Source organism: Haemaphysalis longicornis, unplaced genomic scaffold, assembly GCF_048455015.1.
Source record: "Haemaphysalis longicornis isolate Haplotype H1 unplaced genomic scaffold, Haemaphysalis longicornis Haplotype H1 scaffold_11, whole genome shotgun sequence".
NCBI lineage: Eukaryota > Metazoa > Arthropoda > Arachnida > Ixodida > Ixodidae > Haemaphysalis > Haemaphysalis longicornis.
This window is the reverse complement of record NW_027526214.1, coordinates 94,198,120-94,221,552: the sequence shown is the minus strand read 5'-3', so window position 1 is coordinate 94,221,552 and position 23,433 is coordinate 94,198,120.

The window sequence follows — 23,433 nt, the reverse complement described above, 5'->3', positions numbered from 1 at the left end:
TTAGAAATACAACAAAAAGTTACTCTATTTCAATATTTCACACAAAGTGATATGATTTGGGAACAAACGAAAAAACGAATAACACGGAAATGATAGAATATTAGTTACAGCAAGACAGATTTACATGTCTACGTAATTCACACCAACTGATACGCTCAACGAACAATAACACACAATAAAAACGCGTGGAAGAACGGAAATGATTCAATGGTGGTTCAATGCTGCATGCATTCATCATCATTTATAGGAGGGATTCCTGAACACAGTGCGTTTTTCATTGTGGTGCCAGAAACTGGCAACATAGTTGCAGACCGGATTGGTTGGATAGTGAGTAAATATTTTATGGTCGAAATGCTGAAAGAAAGTAATTCCTCTTCTATCAATGAAAACTAAGCCACAGGTTCTCGAGAAAGCTGATATTTCCGCAGGATGTGACTGAGAATCAACATCTTGGCCATATACATTGTCTGGTGAACAAATTTGATGTCTGCAACAACACGAAGGTATCTAGTTGCACACAATGCCGAGTGTCACTCGCAGGTGAAAAAAAAGCATGCTTCTCTTTTCACAAACCAGGAGAACTCTTGCGCCAAGTTGACCGTCAACAGTAGCTTGAACAGGCGGCTTGCGCAAATGGTTTCATTAGCACCTCCCTTGCAAGCCAGTTCACCAATCCAGGCATTGGTACAGGAACATCTGTTTTGTTTTACAGCGTTTACACTGGTATTATATAGAGTGGGCGCATACAATTGTCCCTGAAAAAGACATTGTATAACAGCTGCACCTTACCGGCACTCACCTACGGGGCAGACACTTTCAGGCTCTCTGAAAAGGTCTAACCTAAATTAAGGAACTTAGCAGGCAACAGAACGCTAGATGATGAGTGTAACATTAAAGTACAGGAAGAGAGCGGAGTGGATATAATTTAATGTCAGCAGTGGCACTACTAAGGCAACCTTCAAAGTATATAAGACTGCTAATGTGAGGTACCACTATTTATAAGAACTTTATTTCGTGAATGGGGACTCTGAGGACATTTTAGCCCAGCTACAGGTCCCATCTGAACATGCAAAATATTTTTCTCTGTCTATCCTAACCTCTTGGTAGATTGATGTGAGAATATATACACGGATGAAGCCATGTCAACAAAATGTGGCTACAGGAAACATGCACAAATCCGGACAGCGTCACTGTCATGGACGTATATTTCCTGCAGCAGAATGGCGAGGTGGGCTAGTTGGTACATTGCATAACTAAACCTTCAAAAATCACATCACCAAAAAACTCGTCCTGTTGCCCTGTTCGCTCTTCCTGTTAGGCCTACATTTTTAGTTGAAGTATACCTTGTACAGCAGGAAGCATCAAAGTAGTGCAAGAAATTTTTACTTCACAGTCACATTCAAGCATAGTCTAAGTTGCACCAGTCAGAAGCCTGCAACATGTAAGTTATTGGTAAACGACACCAGAATCGTACTCTGCCTTAAATCTGCGAAATCCCAAATGTTGCGTTACTCTGATCACCAAGGTGTGTTACACAGTAAATTCATAAAGCTGGGAATTCCACAGGTGAGAGAAATTTACCAGCCATTTTTTAATACTTTTACTAGGTTCTGAATGGTTAATTTACGATTGCGATGCTGCAATAAGAGTACCAAGCGTAACCAGCGTAGCTCATACTACTGTACCAGTTACGACCTGCGTGTAGTTCTGACGTTACGAATGAATTCGGCTGGCATACACGTGGTTGATTCGAACATTTCACGACCAAAGTGAGCTTTCGAAAAGAATGAACACTCAATCGAAACGTGAAAAAAGCATCCAGATGGCATTTTCATTTAATGTTGTGTGCTCGGAAATCCCCGAATTTTTTTTTCTAATTATACACGCATGACCATCATTAAATTTATTGTGCACTTTTTTAACCAAAAACTATCATGACGAAAAAAAACGGCATGTGTAGAAAGGAAACACAAATCCAAAAATGTATAATATTATGCTAAAGCTACACGATGTGCGTGTAACGCATACACGCTTTTATATTCGCACACGCACTTACATTCCCAATGTCCAGCTTCTCCTATTTCATTTCATATGAAAACATTGGGCTAGCAAAACAAGACAGGACACAAACACTTTACCAAACACAGGGGTAGAAATTGCGCGAGGATTCATTCTGTTTACACACTCAGCAGCCAGGTACAAAGGTCCACCGACAAATCTGCGCAACGCTCAAAGCGAGTCACACAAAAAGTTAGGGCTAACCGCTTAGCGGACCAAAGTTGAGAGCAAGTCTGCTACGTTAAATACACATAACAAGAAAACAAGGTTCACTAGCACTGAATTCCGTTTACTACTTGGCAGTATTTCTTCGTCCCGTAGATAAATCCATGGTAGACAAATCACCGAAATAACCAAAGTTGAAGTCGTGCACACCCGTGCCTTCAGACGAGCATCGACGACGAGCATCGATACGGAGTGCAGTTAATACAACAATCGCACGGTCGGAGTCGCCGCGAAGCGACATTTCTGTCTCATGTTCGTTGGAGGGAAAAACTAGTTCCTAAAAGACACCCACCTTGATAAAAACGCGTTGCGAAATAGATGCCCACGTTAGTGGTAAATAGAGATATTGGTTGCCATTTATATACAAGAAAAGCTTGAGCGTGGTTTTTTATTAAAGAAAACATTATTGTACCGACAATCTAGATTACGGCATTTAAGGTAATTTCAGGGTCTACGGTGGAAAATACAGCTGGCGTGGTGTTGCGACCGACATACTTTTACTGCTTGGTTTGAGGCCGCAACCCTTCGCAGCGTATTTTCCGCGCTTTCGCGCATTGACATTGCCCCATGTTGACGGCGTCTGCAAATGCCCCGCGACGTGATCTGACGCGGGAGCTACGCCGATGTCTATGCTCGCCAGTAAACAGCGTTGATGCAGTGCCAGAAAGCATGCGAAAGAAAGCGACATCGTCCGCATAACATGTCCATCTCCTGGTTATGGGTTATTACTTTCGCAGAAAACAATTTCTTTTTAACGTGCGGTAATCGTGTGCCTTGACGCAAATTACAAGCTATTTCTGTTTGAAAGAGCGAATTCCTTCGTGGGTAGCTTGGCTTTCATCGGGGAGATCGGGGGTTTGGGATTGCTTTTTGGTTGTAAATACGGGAGCTCTGGTTACATCGCTTGTAGTGTTAGCATGATGGACTTGTCTGCAAGATGGGTGTGTAACGAACAAAGTTTATCAACGCCAGAAATATAGCGCCGCATTCAATTTTATTCGTGGCTACCTTAGCTTGCATGGTGGTACGCTGGAACGCAATAGCTGTTCTTGGTTTAAATAAGGGCGCTTTGGTTACATCATTACAGTACTAGCATAATTTGCCTCGGCGCAGGAGGAACGAGCGTTATCACTGCCGAAATTTGTCAAATACGACCAAAACGAATCACTGGACAATATGCGTTGGCAGCCTCTGTTAGGGTACCAAATCCTTAGCTCAACGTATTGTCTTCCAGCGTGGTAGAGTGGTTTGGAGCTTAAGTGCAGGCGCTGTGTTTTGAAAGTTCATGATTCGAATGGCGCCGTTTCGAGGACGTGCTACACAATCCACCTTGTTACATATGTGTAAGCCAACGGACGTAACGATCCCGGCCGGCCACCAATGGGGAGCTTTCAGGCGCAAATAATTAAATCTATGTCAGCTGCAACAGCCGGGTCTTCGACGTAGGCAGAGGGAAAGAGAGAGAAATCCCTTTCTTTTCCAAGCAAGTTTTAGTAGGAACGCGTGGTGGCTGCCGGCCGAATGCTGGCGGCGGCAGTGGTGGCTCGGTCAATCAGAAGTATATGCGCCCCCGGTTACAATCAGCCGAGCGCATTCTCCCACTGCTCGACGCTGGAGATGGGGTGGAATGAGCTAAGAGGACAGGCCCACATGCCGTGGCTTAGTTCGTCCATGGAGTCACAGAGGGGACAGTTGGGCGCAGGGAACTCAGAGGAGTAGGTCTTGTGTAGGAGGGATCGATGGCCGAGGAAGTTGGTCTGAAGAAGTCACAAAAGGCGTTTCTAAGCGTTGGTGACGGTGTGTGGGCAGTGGAAAAACGGCAGCGGAAGAAACGATAATGCTCCGTGGCTTCTTGATAAGAGAGCAGACGATCGCGTGCCGACCGAGCACTGTGTTATAGAGCAGAAGCGAGCCCAGCACGGCTGTTTAGTTCTCGTAGTTCCGGCTGGTGTTCTCCCACCCAAGGGGCGGCCAGGGTCCAGACGATGTCGAGTGGTTGAGTATGGGGATTTTGGAGAATAGCCGAAATGCTACCACGGAGATTTGTATGGCAGTCTGCGTATAAGTGATTATAATATGTGGAGGCAGCTTGGTGATGCGGGCCAGGGCTTTTGCCGCGTCTTCTGCCGTTGCGGGGTAAGATGTCCGTACGGTGAGAAGAGTAGCCGGGGGAGAGCCTGGGAGCTCTCCTGTTCCTCCAGCCGTTCACCATTGGTACAAGCTGGGAATATTTATTTGTTAACTTATGTGGCTGAACAGTGTCGCCAGCAAATTGTCAGGTCAGCATTTGTGTTTTAATTACGAAGGTATAACGACCAAGGAAAATGGTAGTTTCGCTGAATAAAACTGCTATGAGCATCCAGTTTTTTCCGGCTTATGTTGAGTTTATTTTATTTATTATGTCCTCCGCATTTAAATTTCCGTAAAAGGTATATTGGTGGATTACAAAACTTGCTCGAAACCCCTCTTTACGAAACACATACAGAACACATACAATACCACTCGGGAACTTTAAAATAGTACGATTGTGGAGAGTTTGAAAGTTAAGTATAGCAGGTATAGCTAAAATAAATGTAACTGCAATAGACATTTACGAAGTAAAAAACGGACATACGAGCAACATCTCAACAACGTCAGCAAGATATGTCTAAATACCATCCACAAATGAAGCAGCAGCAACATCAACAGTACGTCTTTAGCAAAGTTGAAAGAACGTCCGACAATGAAGTAACAGCAACGTTGTCTCAAGATCCAAAATTTTTTGTAAAAATATTGCACGTTGTACGGATGGCTAATAGAGATACTGCTGGGACAGAGACTTCGGATCTTTTTGGGACGTCGCAGAGATGTTAGTGGTTTGCTGGGTGGATTAACAATGCCGCTTATTACGTGGAGCCCCTAAGACTATCTACCGTCTGATTACTATAAAAGGTCTCTCTCTCTCTCTTTCGCTCTCGGATCTGTATCAAGTCCAAAAGCGGAAAAACAGCAAACAGATGAGGAAACCTTGGTTCACAATATTGGTCCACCCGTCGATATATATTTTCAAACTGTTTCGATCATTCATCTAGCATCTGCATATGGGTGTTAGCGAATATATTCAAAGGTACCCAAAAACACAAAACGTGTCTCACTATTAGGTTTGGTCGCCTTCAAAATATTTTCATGTGCATGTGGTGCAATTTTCAGTGTGCGGCTATAACTGTGTATAGAAAAATTATCCAGGATGAAAATAGGTTATCTTAAATTTCAAATTATCTTAAATTTCCAACCACTGCACTAGAACTATACAATTATATATAACAATTACACACTTATACATAACCACTCGTAGCAACTCAAAACGTGATATGTCTTGTTCAGTCGGGCTATTTATGTGCTAGCAGGGTATATGCGCTCTAATTTTACGCTGATCGTAAAACGGTGAGCGACATATCGTGTAGCGACATATCCCCCATTTATGTGTTCCATCATTTTTTATAATTTTTATGGTGCATCGGCCCTTATATCTGCTTTTGTTCCCGGCGTCAAGACGATTTGCTAGACATGCTAAGGAGAAGCCTTTTAGGAACCAACCGTAATTATCAGTAGTCCGTAATACCTCTTATCTTCATTCAATTTTTCTGCAAACCGTGAATAGTAAAAGTAATATACCAACCAATAGTTTGAAGCACCAAAGGTTGACCAATTTCATGAATTTTCTCACATACTTTTTACCCGAATTGACGAGGAAGACATCCTGCTTTGCAGTTCAACGGGTCTTCCCGGTAAAACAAAAAATTAAAATTAAGTAATTAAAATAGACTCTTTATTAAAGAATAAAACACAAATATATTAAAGAAATATGATATTGTGACAGCTAGAAAAATCCTTAGTACAAGAGCAAATATTTCCGCAAAAAGAGTGTCAAGTGGAATGATATTGAAGTCAATGAAGTAAAGGCTTTAAAAATTTTATAGACTCTAGGACTCACCAATGCATAAAGACTCAAGACAGATGCCTAGAAAATTGCTTTTCCAGAGATCCTCCATTCTAACCATAGGATGTGTGTGAAAAATTTGTCCATTGTGTTGAAAATATTCAGGGTAACGCGGCCCTAACAAAATACCATAGTAGTGGGTAACGAACAAACATGGAAGTGAATAACAAATAGATAACTGCATTGGGAACGTTCCTAAAAAACGTCATGTGGTGATTTTGTTATCTTCTAGGTGATGAAGACTTTGATTAAAGATAAAAAGAAAAATATTTTAAACCCTTTTGCATCATTCACTCTAAGACTTGCATTTTAATTTTACAAAATTCATTCCCATGGAAATCTATTTCAGCAGAAACCAGAAACTTGAATACAGCTTTAAAGCAAGAAAAATTTAAGCTCTGTACAGCGCCCCCAGGTGGTACTCATGCATTGAAGACTATGTCAAAGAAGGTGTAAAGTTGACGAGAAAGTCGGACACAAATTAAGTAGTACTCCTGATTTTCTTGTTTTGGCCATCCTCATAGGTCATCCTCAGCATCACCATCACCATCCACAGCTTACTCCGGTCCACTGCAGGGCGAAGTCATCTTTCATTGAATTCCAACATCTCCGGTCCTCTGCCGTTCGAGTCCATTGTTTGACACCAAAATTCCGTATCTCATACCTTCATCGTGTTATTAGGATTCGTGTTGTGAAAGACCCATTTTATGGTATCGCGTCAGGTATCCTAATTGTCCCCCGGGTGTCGTTTTACCTCACTACATGCTTAGATAAAGTCCGTTTCTTGTTCTTCACTTGAGCTGTGACATCCTCTACTTGTGTTTGTTTCCTGAACCAGCAAAGGTTCTACATGTACTAAAGTATTACTGCTGTAATTACTCGTTCTATTTCCTTTTAGGCGCCTGTAAACTTGGTTTACAATTCTTTCGTAAGGCGTCATGTTTCCAATTCTTACGCCACCACCGCCGTTATGCACTGGTTGTAAATTTTTCTGTTGAGTAATAAAGGTCATTTTCATTTTGTTATTTGGGAGGGCTTGCGCAGTGATCTCCCGCACACCAAATCTACACGAGATTTCTCACTCTGCTGGGGTCAGCCCGAACCGTCATTCCAAGTCACAGATATTTTTTTAAAGCAAAGCTTTTTACCTCTACCCCTCAAGGGTTCTTTCGCGACAGTTTGTGTCACCAGAAAACTCCAGCGAACAATTAAAAGAATATACTGCCACCACAGGGAATTGAACCTGGAACTAATAGACTACCAAAGCGAGAGCCCGAGGTCTTACCGATTTAGCTACGAGCCCACGCGAAGACTGGGAAGACAGGTGGTGTATTCACCAATCACATCTATGGGTTTACCTCCTGCGTTCGCGCTGAATGCCACGTGAAAGCGTCACGCGACCACTCAGGCCAGTCTAGCGGCCCTATGCGCGCCTTGCTTATGTGATAGGAGTTACAAATGTTAAAGGAAGCTCACACCAATGCATCACATCTCACTTCTAGTACGCCAATGCGCTAGAGCCTGTGTCCTCTAGTGTTGACATAAAAAATCACAGCTCCTTGTCGTACGCCCGCACGCCAAATCAAGGAATACATTCAAATACTCTCCGAATGCCAGGCCATCACTCCAAGCCCCAGCATCAAGATCCTGGGCCTACATCTCGAGGCTAACACCAAGAGTGACGTCTCCTTGCAGCGCCTCAAAAACAACAATAATCAAACCATGCACATTATCACGCGAGTTGCCACCAAGAAGCGATGCCTAAAGGAATACGGTACCTTTCGAATAATTGAAGCTTTTGTTCTCTCGAGAGTCACTTACGTCAACCCCCGGTCTTCTTCCCAACAAGGAAGACAGAGATACTTTATACATTGATAGGAAAGGCGGTCGAGGAGGCCATTGGTCTTCTCATGAGAGCGTCCACACAGAGGCGGCTTAGCACGGGGCTCCACAACACGGTGGAAGGGCTGACAGAAGGCCATCTTTCTGACCAGAAGGTCCGACTCAGAACTGCGGTGGGTAACCGCATGCTTCACCAGATTGACTGGGCAGCCCAGAATGTCATTCTGTTTGACGTACTTCCGGGACCTTGGCGACTAAAAATAAAGATGCTCTCTTTGCTTAGAAATACGAACCCCTCGCATGACGAGGGTCACCGAAAAGCACGGGCTAAAGCGCTAATCACCACCCTCGGTGGGGATCATGCAGTTATCTAAACAGACGCCTCCAAACATCGAGGCCAGCAATACGGCATCATCGTGGCTACCTCATGAACTAACCTCCTTGCGTGTTCCTCACTTAAAACCCAAGAAATGACGGCAGCAGAAGTGGCAGCCATCACCTTGGCTCTCACTCAACCAGGGTTTCGGAGGATAGTCACCGATTCCCAGCAAGCCTACTGAAATTACCAGTCGCGTCGGGTGTCCTTACCTGCACTGCGCGTATTAAAAAACCACTCCCCAAACGGTTCCATTCAGCTCATCTGGAAACCCGTTCACGCTTCAATGGAGGGCAACGAATACGCCCACCCAACCAGCCTGCGCTTTTACCTCCCGTGCTATGGAGCTGCACAAGGATAGTCACCCGCTTGTCACGTTCAGGGAGATAACCCAGCATTATCGCCTTCTGAGACAGACCGTACCTTCGCCTTACCCTGACCTTTACAGAGAACAACCAACTACCCTACGGCTCATAAAATCCAGGCTCCTTCCCACAGCCTACGCGTCTTCAATAATTGCATTCGAATCACTACGGCGCTGAATGTAAATTTTGCTCAGAAGTAGGAACACTCCGCTTCGTAATCAGGGTGTGCGACTTTAGCCCTGAGCACCCTCCTCGCTTTCCGTCAACCACCCAAAAAGAGCAATGGGAGATGCTGCTGTCCAGGCACTCTCTACGTACCCAGCTACAGCGAGTGGACAGAATACAGGCCGCGCGGACTGCATATGGGCCCCACAGAACACGGAGTCACTCCCCAGGGCTGCATTCTGGGGCGTTCACAAATCTGAACCGAACTGTTTCTTCCTCCTACTTATCTGCCGCAAAATCTCGTCGCCTCCGTCCGCGGCGCAAAGACGGAGAAGTCAGATCTTTTATCACCGGGTTGGAGCTTACTTTATTTCTATAAACAAAGTTTCCACTCTTGTGCTACACCAATACAAATAAACCAAACACCGTTCTTGCATCATGCATTGATTTACCCTTACCAAGAACATCTATTTGAAGTTTTAAATAGTGCGGTGAAGTGCACTACCTCTCTCTGGTTCTACTCTTTGTAGAGCGATGTGAGTGAATTTACCTGACGTCGCATGGGTAGTCGTTATGGGTGCCGTTTACAGCTTTGCTTTCCAACCACATTCACGGGGTTGATTGGCGTGATTTTTTTTCTTCCAGGGTTTTCTTGTGTAATTTGAAACGGACACTCGTGGCATGCTTACTCCTCCTTACTTCACTTTTATTTATAAATATTTGTAGCCTGACCGCCTTGCTTTTTTTAAGAGCGAATGCTCTTTATAAGCGACCCCAAACCATCCACCGCCGGCGTCGGCGGCGGCGGCGGCGTCCGCAGTGCTCTTTAAAGAAGAAACAGCATCCGGCGCCAGGTTTCGATCCGAGGACTTTGCGGGCCGCAGCCCGTCGCTCTACCGACCAAGCTACGGACGCGACGGTGATATCAGTGTTAGACGCGCCTTATATCTTTAACGCATTCAAACTACGTCGTCAGCGGCGTGCGTTGGCGACTCAGCGGCGTTATAGCGGCTTTATAACTGCGTGGTGTACACGTGATACTACAAACCCGATGGAAGAGATGGAAGAGAAGGCGGCGAGGCGGTGGGCTGCGGGGGCCGAGCGCAAGCGCCGCAAGCGGGCCGACAACCGTGCATTCGCACTTTCACATTCTCCCCCTCGGGGAAATGCGGGGGAATTTTTAATTGTTGCTCCTCAAAATTGTTCGCTTGCGTATTCTCACTCATCCAGGTTATCTCGTCCGCGAATCTCAAACGACTCAACTATTCCCGGTTTATCCTTAATCCCGAAAATTCCCAGTCATGCTTTTTATTACACTGTCGAGAAACGCTGTCTAGGGATTTGAATTGATGGTATCCCTGTGTTTTACTCCGTTTGGTGTGGGAATTGAATCTGTTTCCCTCTGGAGGGTTACCATGCCCGTGCTTTCCTTATATGTTTTGGAGAAGTGTTATATACGATTTTTTATTATTTGGTCTTTGAGTGTGTTTAGTACGGTTGCGGTACTGGCGAAATCAGACAGTTTCTCCCATGGAACGGAGTTTGTGGACTCTGCAGATTTTTCTATCACTGGTTTGAGGGCATGGTAGAGTACCTTTCTTAAACCCAGTTGGCGCTTTGGGTCGATGGAAATTCGTACGGTCACCTATACCGCTAACTATGAGTTTTTTAAACAACTTCCAAACAACTGAGAGTGGTTTAGTTGGTCTGTAAATCTTGAGCGCTTCCTGAACACATTTACCATGAATCAGAATGATGTTGTGTTTTCAGGCTGCGGGCAATGTTTGTTTGCAACATTCTGAAAAGTATGCAGCAAGCTTCCCAGTACAATATTTCCTCGCTTTTTCAAAAGATCTACTGTTAACCGTTGTCGCATAGGAGCTGTCTCTATTTTGAAGCATTTAGAGCTTTTCCAAGTTCCTCTTCAGTAACTAGTGGGTCATCGCATTCAGAGTTTGTAGTCTGGGTAGCGTTCCCTGGTCTAACGGCGCCGGCACACAGCATGGTAAAGAAAAGTTCTGCAACAATAATAATCTTCTCCAGGTTGTGCTTAATATTATTGCAATCATCTATGAGAGCGTGCTTGTTGTCTTTGTATGACGATCACAGCCACGTTATAATCCCGAATGTCATTTTTTTTATTTTTCTAATAAATTAACACACGTCTGTTAACGCAAGTTGATGTAGCACTTTTAACACCTTCATGTTCACAATTTTGTGGGTATTTGGTCCATTTTTTGTCTTTTCCAATTTATTTTCTGCAGTGTTTCTCCTACAGCTGCTGGAGATCCTGTGGTTGCATTGTTATGTTGTACTTTGGCTTTTTTACTTTATGCTCATTCGCCTTATTTAAAAGCGCAAATTTCCTTTGGAGAAATACGTGGAACTGCTCTGCCTGGCTCTGGCTGACTGCACGCAGAGTTTTTTTACTTTTTACAAGCTTGTTTTTTTCTCGTGAGATTCAGACCTACCTGGATTTTAACCATCCTCTGGTCGCTGCTCTCAACATTCACACCTCTGCGGCTTGTTCTATACATGGGCTGTTACTTAAAATAAAGTAAAGTTTGTTTTTCTCGTACCTTCATGAATTTCCATGTCCATATCCTATTTTTTTTCTCTTCCAGAGGAATCTGTTCTTTAACAGCCGATATATCTCACCGCAAACAACACAACCGTATCTTGTGGAGTGGCGATTGTCCCCTGCAAGTTTCCCACTTCCATTTCTCCCATTTGCTTCTTAAAAAAATTCCCCCGCATTTCCCCGAGGGGGAGAATGTGAAAGTGCGAATGCACGGTTGTCGGCCCGCTTGCGGCGCTTGCGCTCGGCCCCCGCAGCCCACCCCCTCGCCGCCTTCTCTTCCATCTCTTCCATCGGGTTTGTAGTATCACGTGTACACCACGCAGTTATCAAGCCGCTATAACGCCGCTGAGTCGCCAACGCGCGCCGCTGACGACGTAGTTTGAATGCGTTAAAGATATAAGGCGCGTCTAACACTGATATCACCGTCGCGTCTGTGGCTTGGTCGGTAGCGCGTCGCGCTGCGGCCCGCAAAGTCCTCGGATCGAAACCTGGCGCCGGATGCTGTTTTTTCTTTAAAGAGCACTGCGGACGCCGCCGCCGACGCCGGCGGTGGATGGTTTGGGGTCGCTTATAAAGAGCATTCGCTCTTAAAAATATGCGTTAATCTAACGCATCACAAAATTCGATTGCGTTGTTCTCCTCTTCATTGCTTATTCCACAGTCCTCGTAAAAAATGTATACGGCATCATCATCGTAGCCAGTTGTTGGCGCAAAGCATTTTACTCTGTTTAACCTGCAATGATTGTTTAGCTTGATAACAATGGCTGTGGCCCCCCTTCAATGCAGTAAAATTCTTTCACGTTGCCTCCTAATTCTGCATAATTACGAATCAATCTTCGCGGAATTTGGTTCATGGTGCCTTCTGTAGCCCAAAATATATTCGCTATTCAGCCGTATGAGGCATTCTTGTGTTATAATATCGCTTAACCCTTTGATGTCCCAACTAATGTCCGAGAGTGGTTCTTGCATACATCCAAGCTTTCTTGTTGGTGCATTGAGAATTGCCGGGGTCAACTCCAAAGGTGGCGTGTTCGTATTCAGTGATTCTCAGCACCCTCGAGTGTCGATTCATGCTAAAGAAAGAACGTCTACAGTAGGGGGGTTAAAATTTGAGGGGTTTCGTTACCAACATTGGACTCTTATAGCACCCTAGATAAAATTACCATTCTGAATGTTACAAAAGTCTTCGAATTTTTGTTATTAACAGCAGACAGCAAGAAAGTGGCCTTAAAGTAAAATAAAAAGCGGCCCCAGATTGAATCGAACCCTGGGGCTTACCCCATGTAGCTTTGTACGTTTTGACTAAACAGCTCTGGCAGCAACATGTAATCCTTTGCACCAAATGTCCTACTCATATCGCCGTAAGAAGCTTCATTCTGGCTTTGTCCAACCGATGCAGGGACAGCATACCACTCGAGCATCATTCAAATTGAAACATAGACATTGCGACCATATTGATAAAAAATATGCACGAGTTAAATGCATTTGGCCAAAAAAAATCCTGCTCAGGTTATTGTTGTTAATTAAACTCTACACAACACCTGAGAACACTGTGACAGCAGATGTGAGTATTGGTACCTTCGCCCTCACCTTCTATTCGCCCTCTCCCTCACCCTTCGCCCTCACCTTAGGTTAGACGGCAAAGAAAACATACCGGAGCATTTTTTTTCTGGCACTGCGCGAATTGTAAAAAAACTTAAGTGTTTATTACCAAAAAAAATTACTGACTCATGGGTCCTTTTCGGTGAACCATTCAGCAGTGCTGCATTCAATTTGAAACAAATGTCGGAACATTTTTATAATGCACACATCTTGAAGTGGGTTCAATATTCAAAACAAAGTATTTATTTATTGATAAAAAGCATGCTAAAAAGACTTAAAATGCCAAACTCCGCCCTTGCAATATCGCTTTTGATTTTTTCTGCATTAACACAAACATTTTTGTGAATTTTATGACGTTATTACTAATGATACTTAACAATAATGGCTTGTGGATTTCTTTATTTCAGAGCAATGATTCGGTGCGTGTTTGCACGGATGTGTTCTCAAGACAATTTCTTTGTGGACTGCGAATAATATTTTAATATTTGGCGAGATAATGCACAGGGAGAGAGTAAATTATTGTTGTAGTCATTGTACACGTACGTTACCCAAAGTAAAAAATAGGCGAGCGCCCTCCCGTTGATATTAAAGGCTTTTAAAATCTATGGGTCATCATCTCACTTGAACGAGGCTGGTATTGGAAATTCTTTCCCTGCAGGGAAAATCTGTGACCACTTTATTACAAACATTTGATGATGATGATGGTTTACGTTTAATGGCGCAACGCCGACATGGCCAAAGAGCGCCAAATACAAAGTTTTTTGATGAGTATGGAGAACAAAAAATCAGTTAATGACTATAAGCACGGCTGGTGTATAGGGCCAGGGTGAATAACACGAGTGGTTAAAAGATAAATAGCGTGGCTGGTGTATAGGACCAGGGATAAAATTATTGCTGGTATGAGATGGGTGGTATGAACTTCAGATAGGAACTTAAAGGTGTGCTGAACAGAGAACATGGCATCATCTCCTAAGAAGTATGACGGGTGTGGTGGAATATGTCGTGTGTGTAGTTGTGGAAAGTGTTTGCGTCGTGCAATGTCGAGTGCCTTACATTGTATCAGGATGTGGATCACGGATAGCGCCTCTGCGCACCTGCTGCACAGAGGTCTTGGAGATCCAGTGAGCAGGTGCGAGAGCGTTGCATGTGTGTGCCCTATCCGCAATCTAGTCAAGGCGACTTCAGTGTATCTATCACGTATGTCGTTGGTGTATTGTCCTAAGAGTGGTTTTATTACGTGTAACTTGCTGTCTGCTTGTTCGCTCCAGTGTGTTTGTAATGTTTTTCAAAGTTGTTGTCTGATGTGTGGTTTCACGTGGGTGTAGGCTAATGTGGTTATGTCTACTGTATTTAAGTGTGTAGCAGCAGCAGCCATTCGATCCGCTGCTTCATTTTCGGCTATACCACAGTGGCCAGGGGCCCAGCAAAGAATGAGTTCAAATTTGTGGACATACACAGACATAATACCTTTGATGATAAGATTTACAACGTGATTTTTGAAGACTTCGTTGAGGACAATGCCCGCACAACACTAAGGGAATCTGTATAGATAATGGATTGTGGGATGTGTCTTTGAAGTATATGATTAACAACAACAAGTACACCATAAGCCTCTCCCGTAAATATTACTGTTATTACTTGTATTACTGTTGATAGTTCTCGTGACACTGAGGCCGGGGGATGTTTTACTTGCTGACCCATAAACAACACTACTATAGTCCAATCGTGAACCTATCAAGCTGGTAAAAACACGTAAAAAAAGTTGTTTGTCAGCGCCAAAAGAAATGTGCGAGAGAACCTTTAGGATAGTCATTGTCTTTAAAGGAGCCATGAAGAGAAAATACAACTTCGTTTAATTTGAAAGAACTAAGTAAGTTCAGTATCTCACTCAGCTCCATTACAGCCACTACAGATGTTTAAAAAAAAAAAGCAAGAAGTATTTAAAAACTTTCAAATTTTGCGCCACAGTGACGTGTTATGAGAAAGAATGACGTCATACGGGCCAACAATAAAACATAATTTTTCAGTGCGTTAATTGCACGTTAGCATTCAGTTGATATGGTCAAATGGAACTAGATGCCCCATTACAGACGCCCAGTCATGTGTCGCCGCGACAGGTCAGTTAGGCGGCCGCCAATCTCACAAACAAGGTTCCGTGACGTCATAGAAAAGTTGCGGGAAATTGGCTAGGTGGTCGCGACTGCTTCACACGTTTTCTTTCATATCTCCGTTATTTGTTCGAAGATTGCGACGATATTGGTATCATTGTTATCGGGATTAAGCTGTCTTTTTAATAAACCCAACTTGTATTTTGTCTTCATGGCTCCTTTAAGCATTTATGTTTTAGTTGTTGGATTTGTTGAATAAATGTGATTTTTTCGTCGAAGAATATACCTAAAAACTTGTGTTCCTTTTTGACAGGAATCGAGACAACGTTGAGTTGAATGTCTGGATCCGGCCGGATGCCACGCCTCTTGGAAAACAAAACACAAGTGCACTTCCCGGGAATAAATTTAAAACCATTGCTATCTGCCCAGCCAGCTAGCTTGTTAACACCAAGCAGGACCTGGCGCTCACAGACAGACAAGTTACAGGATTTAAAGGAGAGTAGAACGCCGTCTACATAGATTGAACAGGAAATCGACGGTGGCAGCGCCTTCCTAAGGGAATTCATTTTCACAACAAAAAGGGTGCAACTTAAAACTGCACCTTGCGGCACTCCATTTTCCTGCACATGAACCGCACAGAGTGCAGTTCCAACTCGCACACGAAATGTTCTTTGAGACAAGTAGCTGGCAAGTGTGTTCATCATGTTACCTGTTATGCCGAAGGACTTGAGGTGGCTTAGGATGCCATAACGCCACGCGGTATCGTACGCTTTTTCCAGATCAAAGAATACCGTCATACAATATTGTTTGTGGAGGAAAGCATCCTTTATATAGGACTCGAGCGCGACGAGTGGGTCGTTGGTGGAACGCCACACCCTGAAGCCTGCCTGGCAGCTCTCGAAACGACCATTGTACTCAAAAAAGTACACGAGTCTCGTGTTTATTATCTTCTCGAGGAGCTTGCACAGGCAGCTTGTGAAGGCGATGGGCCGATAGCTAGCGGGAGGGTCCTTTCCTTCCTTCAGGAAAGCCACTATTATGGCCTCCCTCCAAGAGTGAGGAATGCGCCCCGAAAGCCATATGTTGTTGTTATAGATGTAAGAGTGTTTCAAGAGTGTCTGGGTGTAGGTGTTGTATCATGGTGTATGTGATTTTGTCTGCACCTGGAGCCGAAGACTTACATGTGCTCAGAGCAACCTTCAGCTCATGAATTAAAAAAGGAGAATTGTAAGAAGTGTGCGACTTGTTGTTATCACGCAGGGACTTCTTTTCTACAGATGTTTTGTGTTTGAATAAATAATTTGTGTAGGGCGCTGAACTGGACACGTGTTCGAAGTGTTGCGCAAGTGTGTTAGCCTGGTCTTCCAGTGTGTCCCCTGCTGTGCTAACCAGGGGCATGCTGTGTGTTTGTTGTCCTTTTAGTTTTCGTATTCGTGTCCATGCTTTGTGTGTGTCAGTGTATGAGTTGATGGAAATGAGGAAGGTGTGCCAACTCTCCCTTTTCGCCTCACGCCGGCCTCGCTTCCCAAAAGCATTTGCCCGTTTAAAAGAAATGAGGTTATCTGACGTGGGGTACCGGCGAAGGACACCCCACGCCTTGTTCTGGGCCTCTCGCGCCCGCGTGCAGTCCTCGTTCCACTAGGGCCTCTTTGGGTTGTGGGTCCCACTGGAGGCCTGGGGAATAGACTTTTCGGCGGCGTCGAGGATGTGCGCCGTGACGAGTTGGGTGGCTTCCTCCATGTGTAGGTGTTTTATGGATGTGTGGTGTAGTTGAGATGTTTGTGGAGAATGTGCTCCAGTTTGCTTTTGATTCATTAAACTTTATGGGAAGATGGACTGCTCGGGCCTATACCTATATACGTTATTGAAGTGGGGAAATGGTCACTACCATAAGGGGCCGTGCCCACGCCCCTCCAAAGACATGGAAAGAGAATTGCGGACCCAATGGCTAAGTCAAGATGCGAGTATGTATTGTGTCCTAAGTTATGGTATGTAGGCGGTTTTTGGTTGAAAAGGCATGCTCCTGAAGATGTAGGGAATTTCTCTATCAGGCGACCTCGGGCATTCATTCTAGAGGAGCCCCAAAGAGGGTTGTGCGCATTAAGGTCGCCTGTTAGGATGGATGGTTCGGGCAGCTGGTCGACCAACGCCTCAAAGTCAGAGCTCGAAAGTGCATGATCAGGAGGAATGTAAATGGAGCATACCGTTATCAACCTAGTAAATGTTATCGTACGGCTCGCTACAGCCTCAAGGACAGTGTTCGGAGTGACAGGGTGGCAGGCTAAGGATTTCCGGGTGACAACTTCCACACCTCCTGAAGAGTGTGTGCAGGCAACCCTGTCCTTTCTGAATACCATGTACCTATTTAAGAAATTGGTTTGTTTAGAATTGAGGTGGGGTCCTGGAGACACATGATACTTGGCTGATTGGCATGCAGCATCTCATACACATCATCAAGATTTTTAAGGAGGCCTCTGCAGTTATATTGGATGATGTTTTCGGTTCCCATTATATAAATTTAAGAATAACTTGAGTGCGTGAGTGTTTGTTTTTGTGTCGTCTCTCGGGGCTGTTATTCTAGGATGTTTAGGCCTTTCTGTCGGCTTGGACATCGAAAGGCCGCTCCTTGCGCTGCGTTGCAGGTAGGAACGGCACGACACCCATCTCCTCGTCGGATGCCAGAAAGGTGCCCGGCGGACCAGGCCCCTCGGACTTTGCCCCCTTTCGGGAGCCCTTCGTTTGAGCCGCCACCGCCGAGGGCGTCCGGGACACCAAAGGTGGCACGGGAGGAGCGGTGGCGGTGGGAGCCGATGCGGGGCCTCCGGTGTCCATCCGGTCGGCACCCTCCAACGCACTGGAGTACAGGGAGGTAGAGACGGGAGCGGCACTGGTCCCTAAAGAAGAGGTTGTCACCACAACCGCTGCTGCCTCAGCAAGCGTCGTGGTGACGGATTGGGCTGCCTCAGGCACCCCAGGAGGGGCGGGCGAGGGACCAGGTCAGACTCGCTGAACGGGGTCCCTGTAGACACCAGACGCCGCTCCGCCCCCTGCGAGCCGCGTCGGCGTACCTCCCAAAAGGGAAAGAGGCGAACCTCTGCCGTGCGTCTGGGAAGGTGATGTCCTGAGTTATCTTGATGTGGATGATCTTATTCTCTGTATAAAATTTTTCACATTTGCGGGAGTACGCTGCATGCGGCCCCCCGCTGTTCACACACGTGAGTGTGTCGGCTGGGAAGTGGTCGCTGGGGTGATCGTACGCGGCGCATTTTGCACAAGTCGTTCGGCCACGGCAAGAGTTTGTACTGTGCCCGAACCACTGGCACTTGAAGCAGCGGCGTAGGTTCGGAATGTAAGGACAAATGGAGCATCGGATGAAGCCTGCATATATATATTGTGGAAGTGCCGAGCGGTCAAAGGTCAGGATCATGTGTTTGGTGGGGATTATCTCTTCGTCCCTGCGCCTCGTGATGCGCCGCAGAGCTGTGACACCCTGATCCTTTAAACCTTCTAGAAGGTCGGCAGCTGTTTCCGTCAGGAGATCTGTCTCAAAAATCACACCCTGGGAGCTGTTTAGTCTCCTGTGTGGCGTGACCCTGATGTCCAGATCATGGATGCGGGTTTGCGCAGGAAGAGTGCGGGCTTGTTGTTCGGCATTGAGGTCTACAAGGATTTCTCTGGTCCGGAGCTTTGTAGCTTGATATTTGCCACCTATGGTGCTTTGCGAAATTTAGAGATCAAGAATACGGACATGGAAGCGACATGTCTTGCTCAGTCAGCTGACTCAATCGCAAGAAAACGAGCATAGTTATTCACGGTTGTTGACAAGGCAGTTGTTGAAAGAGGTGGGAACGAAACTTCGGTGCGGCCCCTTTTCGGGGGCCGATCACGTTTGAGGGGGAGTTTTCAAAATGCCATATGATACATTGGAAAGCAGGGAGACCGGGATACTTTCTTTTTTGACCTTACCCTGATAGTCAAAAAGGTCCCGGAGCTCCCTGCCTGCTATACAGACAGGGAGCCCATCCGCCGGAGCTTGACCTGGGCTCCGACGGCCACAGTTTGTGGTTTCTACCCTTCACCATACAACACATCGCCACGGTTGGATCCAGCTTATGTTTGGGGGCTTGGGGTCCGCGGTGTCGCAAACACCGTCCCCAAGATTGCTCAAGGTGCCCCGTGCGGGGATTACAAACATTTACCTACTAGAATATCAACACTAGCTTTCGAGAACCGTGCTCTATTTTTCTTACAGATATGAGCATTTTGGGTTCAATAGTTCAAGAACTTCTTCACTGGTGCACACTCTGAACATACCCAAACATTTATTATCCTCGAAAAGTCATCAGTTCGTATATCTTAGTGGGTAACTTTGAGAAAATAATTTTAAAGCTTATACATACTGGAGCCTTCTGCCGGAGAGTTTATGGCAGCCTTCGGCCATAGTTGGATAAGGCGTTTCGCTGCTGAGCCTGAGGTCGCGCGTTCGATTCCCGGCCGCGGTGGCCGCTTTTCTGATGGATTCAAAAAGCAAAAATTCCCGTGTGCGCGACATTTCGGCGCACGTTAAATATCACCAGGTTTAAATATCACCAGGGAATAAATTCGGAGCCCTCCACCACAGTGCGCCTACTCGCCTGCGTTTTGTATGCACGGTGAACACCACAATGAATCAATCAACCTTCTGCCGCAGCACTCTACCGAAGCACAAAGTCTACGTTCTCTCTGTCAAACCATTTCAGATCATTTGGTAGTACTAGCAAAAACACGGTTTCAATCTTTCATTTCGGAGAACCAACATTTGCTTTGCCACCACACTTTCATATGTTTAGACCTGGCAATGGGACTAAACTAGCTGGCATAAAATCCCGCTGTCCCTGAACTAATGTTTAAGAATAGAAGAAATGCTCATCCTCAAAGGTGACTAGTTAACACCCCCTTGATGCTGGTCTCTACTAATTACAAAATTTTCGATGCAACAAAAGTATTTTATGACATCCTAGGGCACACAAATTTACTCGCCAACTTCATTTTTACCAAAAAGTATTATTCGTCGGCTACAAAGACAAGAGATTCTGTGAATGTAAGAGTTTTATGTTTGCTTGTTTTTTTGCCGCAGTCGACCATGCCATGTACAAAGTATTTGATGGCAAGTTAGTCTTGAAAGATTTTATATATGTGGACAATGTCTAGTGGTTTTAAACAAACATATACCTGTGGTGCACAGAGCATCTGTTGACTTTATTTTAGCCTCTTTTCGGCGCCATGGGATAGGTTTAGTTTTTGCACATGAGAGTCTCTTACAGAACGGGTTGCAGTTTTTAGATATGAACATGCATTTAGGTACCAAGCATGCCTGCGGGCGTTATTTACCACTTGCACCAAAAGGGCTCCTCCTGGTTAACTTTCCGCACTCCAAGATTGGGAAAAGAGCAGTCGCTCTGTCGTTTCTGGAATCGGCCCCCTCCAAGTCGTGTCCACACTCAATGAAGGCCAGCTCTGATTAGCAAATAAATAGCTGCTTTCCGCTAGCTTCCCAATCACGGTTTTCAACTTGGTCGCTGAAGCAGTCCTCAAGAAGGTTAAAGGAGCCATCTCAAGAAAAGCTCCCGAGCCATCGGATAGTATGGCAAACCCCAAGTGGTGTCGTATATCCATAAAGTCGTCCATCACCTCCACAAGGGGGCCAACAGGCATGGGATTCCGATGCTGTTCTAGGCGCCGCAGAAGCTGGCCCGACATTGCGCGCGCACTTCTTACAATGCCCGCAGAAAGCAAGGATAGGAAAAGAAGCATGCTCAACGCTTTGTGAACTGCGCTTTTTGCGTCGAACATCAGATTCTGATTAAATGTGGGAAAGATTATGTTGACCAGACCGGTCGATATATTAAGGACCGAGCACAGGAATATCAATTGTCGGTAAAGAATAAAAGGAATGCGTATTTGCCCCCACATTGCAATGCCTACAAGTGTGAGCCACTTCTGACGGAGATTAAGATTCTCTAGAGGAGCACAGATGCGACAGGACGGGAACTCTGGAAATTTTTAATATCGAGCGAAAAGGCGATAATTGTATGAGTGATATTTCGGTGGTCCTCCTTAATTCTGTCAAATAAATTTTTCGAATGTTTTGACGTTTGACACACATGCGTAGTTAAGATAACCTTAGTGTGGCGCATGCCGCGCATGCTCTAGTTTTTCCTCTCTTCAACGGCTCGGTCGGTTATAAAAGTTCCGGTCGAGGCTAGCGCCTGATCGTGACTCCTTTGTTGTGCGCCGTGTTTGGGTTATTACGCTACGCATAATTAAGGATCACGAACCAACTAGCCCGCCACAAGTTTTGATAAAATGAAAATACATAACGGGCCTTTTAACAAGAGAATTCTTATGCTTTAAATAGGAATAAATCAAGATTCTAGGAATATTTTCTTTATCGTTTTCTAGGCTTTGTTAAACGCGATCGATAGCCTTCGAAATTTAAATGCAGGAGAGAGTTTCAAAATACTTCTGCCCCTTTGTCATTGCGGAATTATCACCATCCCCCTAAAGTAAAGGCCCTCTAACTTCTCTGTTACGAGCTTAAGACAGTAATGTGGGCGGCCGCAGCCGGTAAACCAATATGGTTAGGCCAAGTATAAAGCTGCCGGTAAATTCCGAAAAGGGCAATGCGAGAAAGATGAACGGTCTCTTTACTGCCACTCTGGCATAATATAGCAGAATGGTTTGTTGCCATTCCAGAAGACACTTTTACGTAGTGGGCACTAATGGTTGTCATTACAGATTTTGTTAACCATCGTGCACGGGAGCAAGGTGCTGCCAAAATTCTAAACCAAATTTTGATGCCAACTTTACTTATGAGGAGTGCGTGCAGCAGCTTACGAGCTTCGATCTTTCGGACCTGCTCGGACTGGTGGAATGGGACCGGACAGCCAGCCAACTCCAAGACATCGTGGATTAAGGATGCCTGTTATTCGGTGGGGCCCCTAGGACAATTTTCCTGCTGATTCGTGCAATAAGCGTTTGTATCTCTCTCTCTAACTTTCTCTCTGATTTGAATCAAGTGTACACGCGCCAAAAATAGCCAACAGATGAACTAGTCAACGTCCACAATATTATGCCTACATTGACCTGCCGATGCATTATATTTTCAAACTGTTTTGATCATTCATCTACCATCTTCAAGTGGGTGTTAGCGAATCTATTCAACGGTACCCAAAAGCACCAGACGTGTCTGAAAATTTATTTTGGTCGTAGTCAAAATATTTTCAAGAGCAACTGGTTGGATTGTAATTGCGCTTCTGTAACTGTGTAAAATAGAAATATTCAGGATGAAAAATGGCTATTATAATCTTAAAATAAAACCACTGCACTATAACTATACAGATATATATATACAATTATACCACAGAAAATAGGTGTTGGCAGTCAAGAAAACCTCGGAAAGCAAAGGGGAGGTTGTGGTAGCTCATTGAAAGAGATAAAAAAATTTCGAAAGAAAGAAAGAAACATAGAAAAAATGACTGCCAACCCTCATTTTCTGTGTTGCATCTACGAGCCTCTCATTTCTTATTCTGATTCGCAATATACAAATATACCTATATACATAACCACTCGTAGCAGCTGAAAAATGTTCTATGGTTTGTTCAGTCGGGCCATTTATGCACTAGTAGGGTATATGCGCTCTAATTTTACGCCGATGGTAAAGCTTTAGCACCGTATAGGAAAATATCACACAATTATCTGTTCCATAATGTTTTATAAATTTTATGGTGCATCGACCTTTATATCTGCTTTTGTTCCCGTCGTCAAGACGATTTGCTAGATATGCAAAGGAGAAGCCCTTTAGGAACCAACCATACTTACTAGCAGTCCGTAATTCATCTTGTCTTCATTCACTATTTCTGCAAACCGTGAGCGATTGCAGTAATCTACCTACCAATAATTTGAAGTACCAAAAGTTGACCAATTCTACGGATTTTCTCAAATACCTTTTTACCCAAATTGACAAGTAAGACATCACGTTTTACAGTTCAACGGGTCTTCCACTTACAATTAAAAATAAAAATTAGGTAAGTACAAATAGACTTTTGAAAGAAACATAAAACACAAATATATCTACGAAATATATATATTGT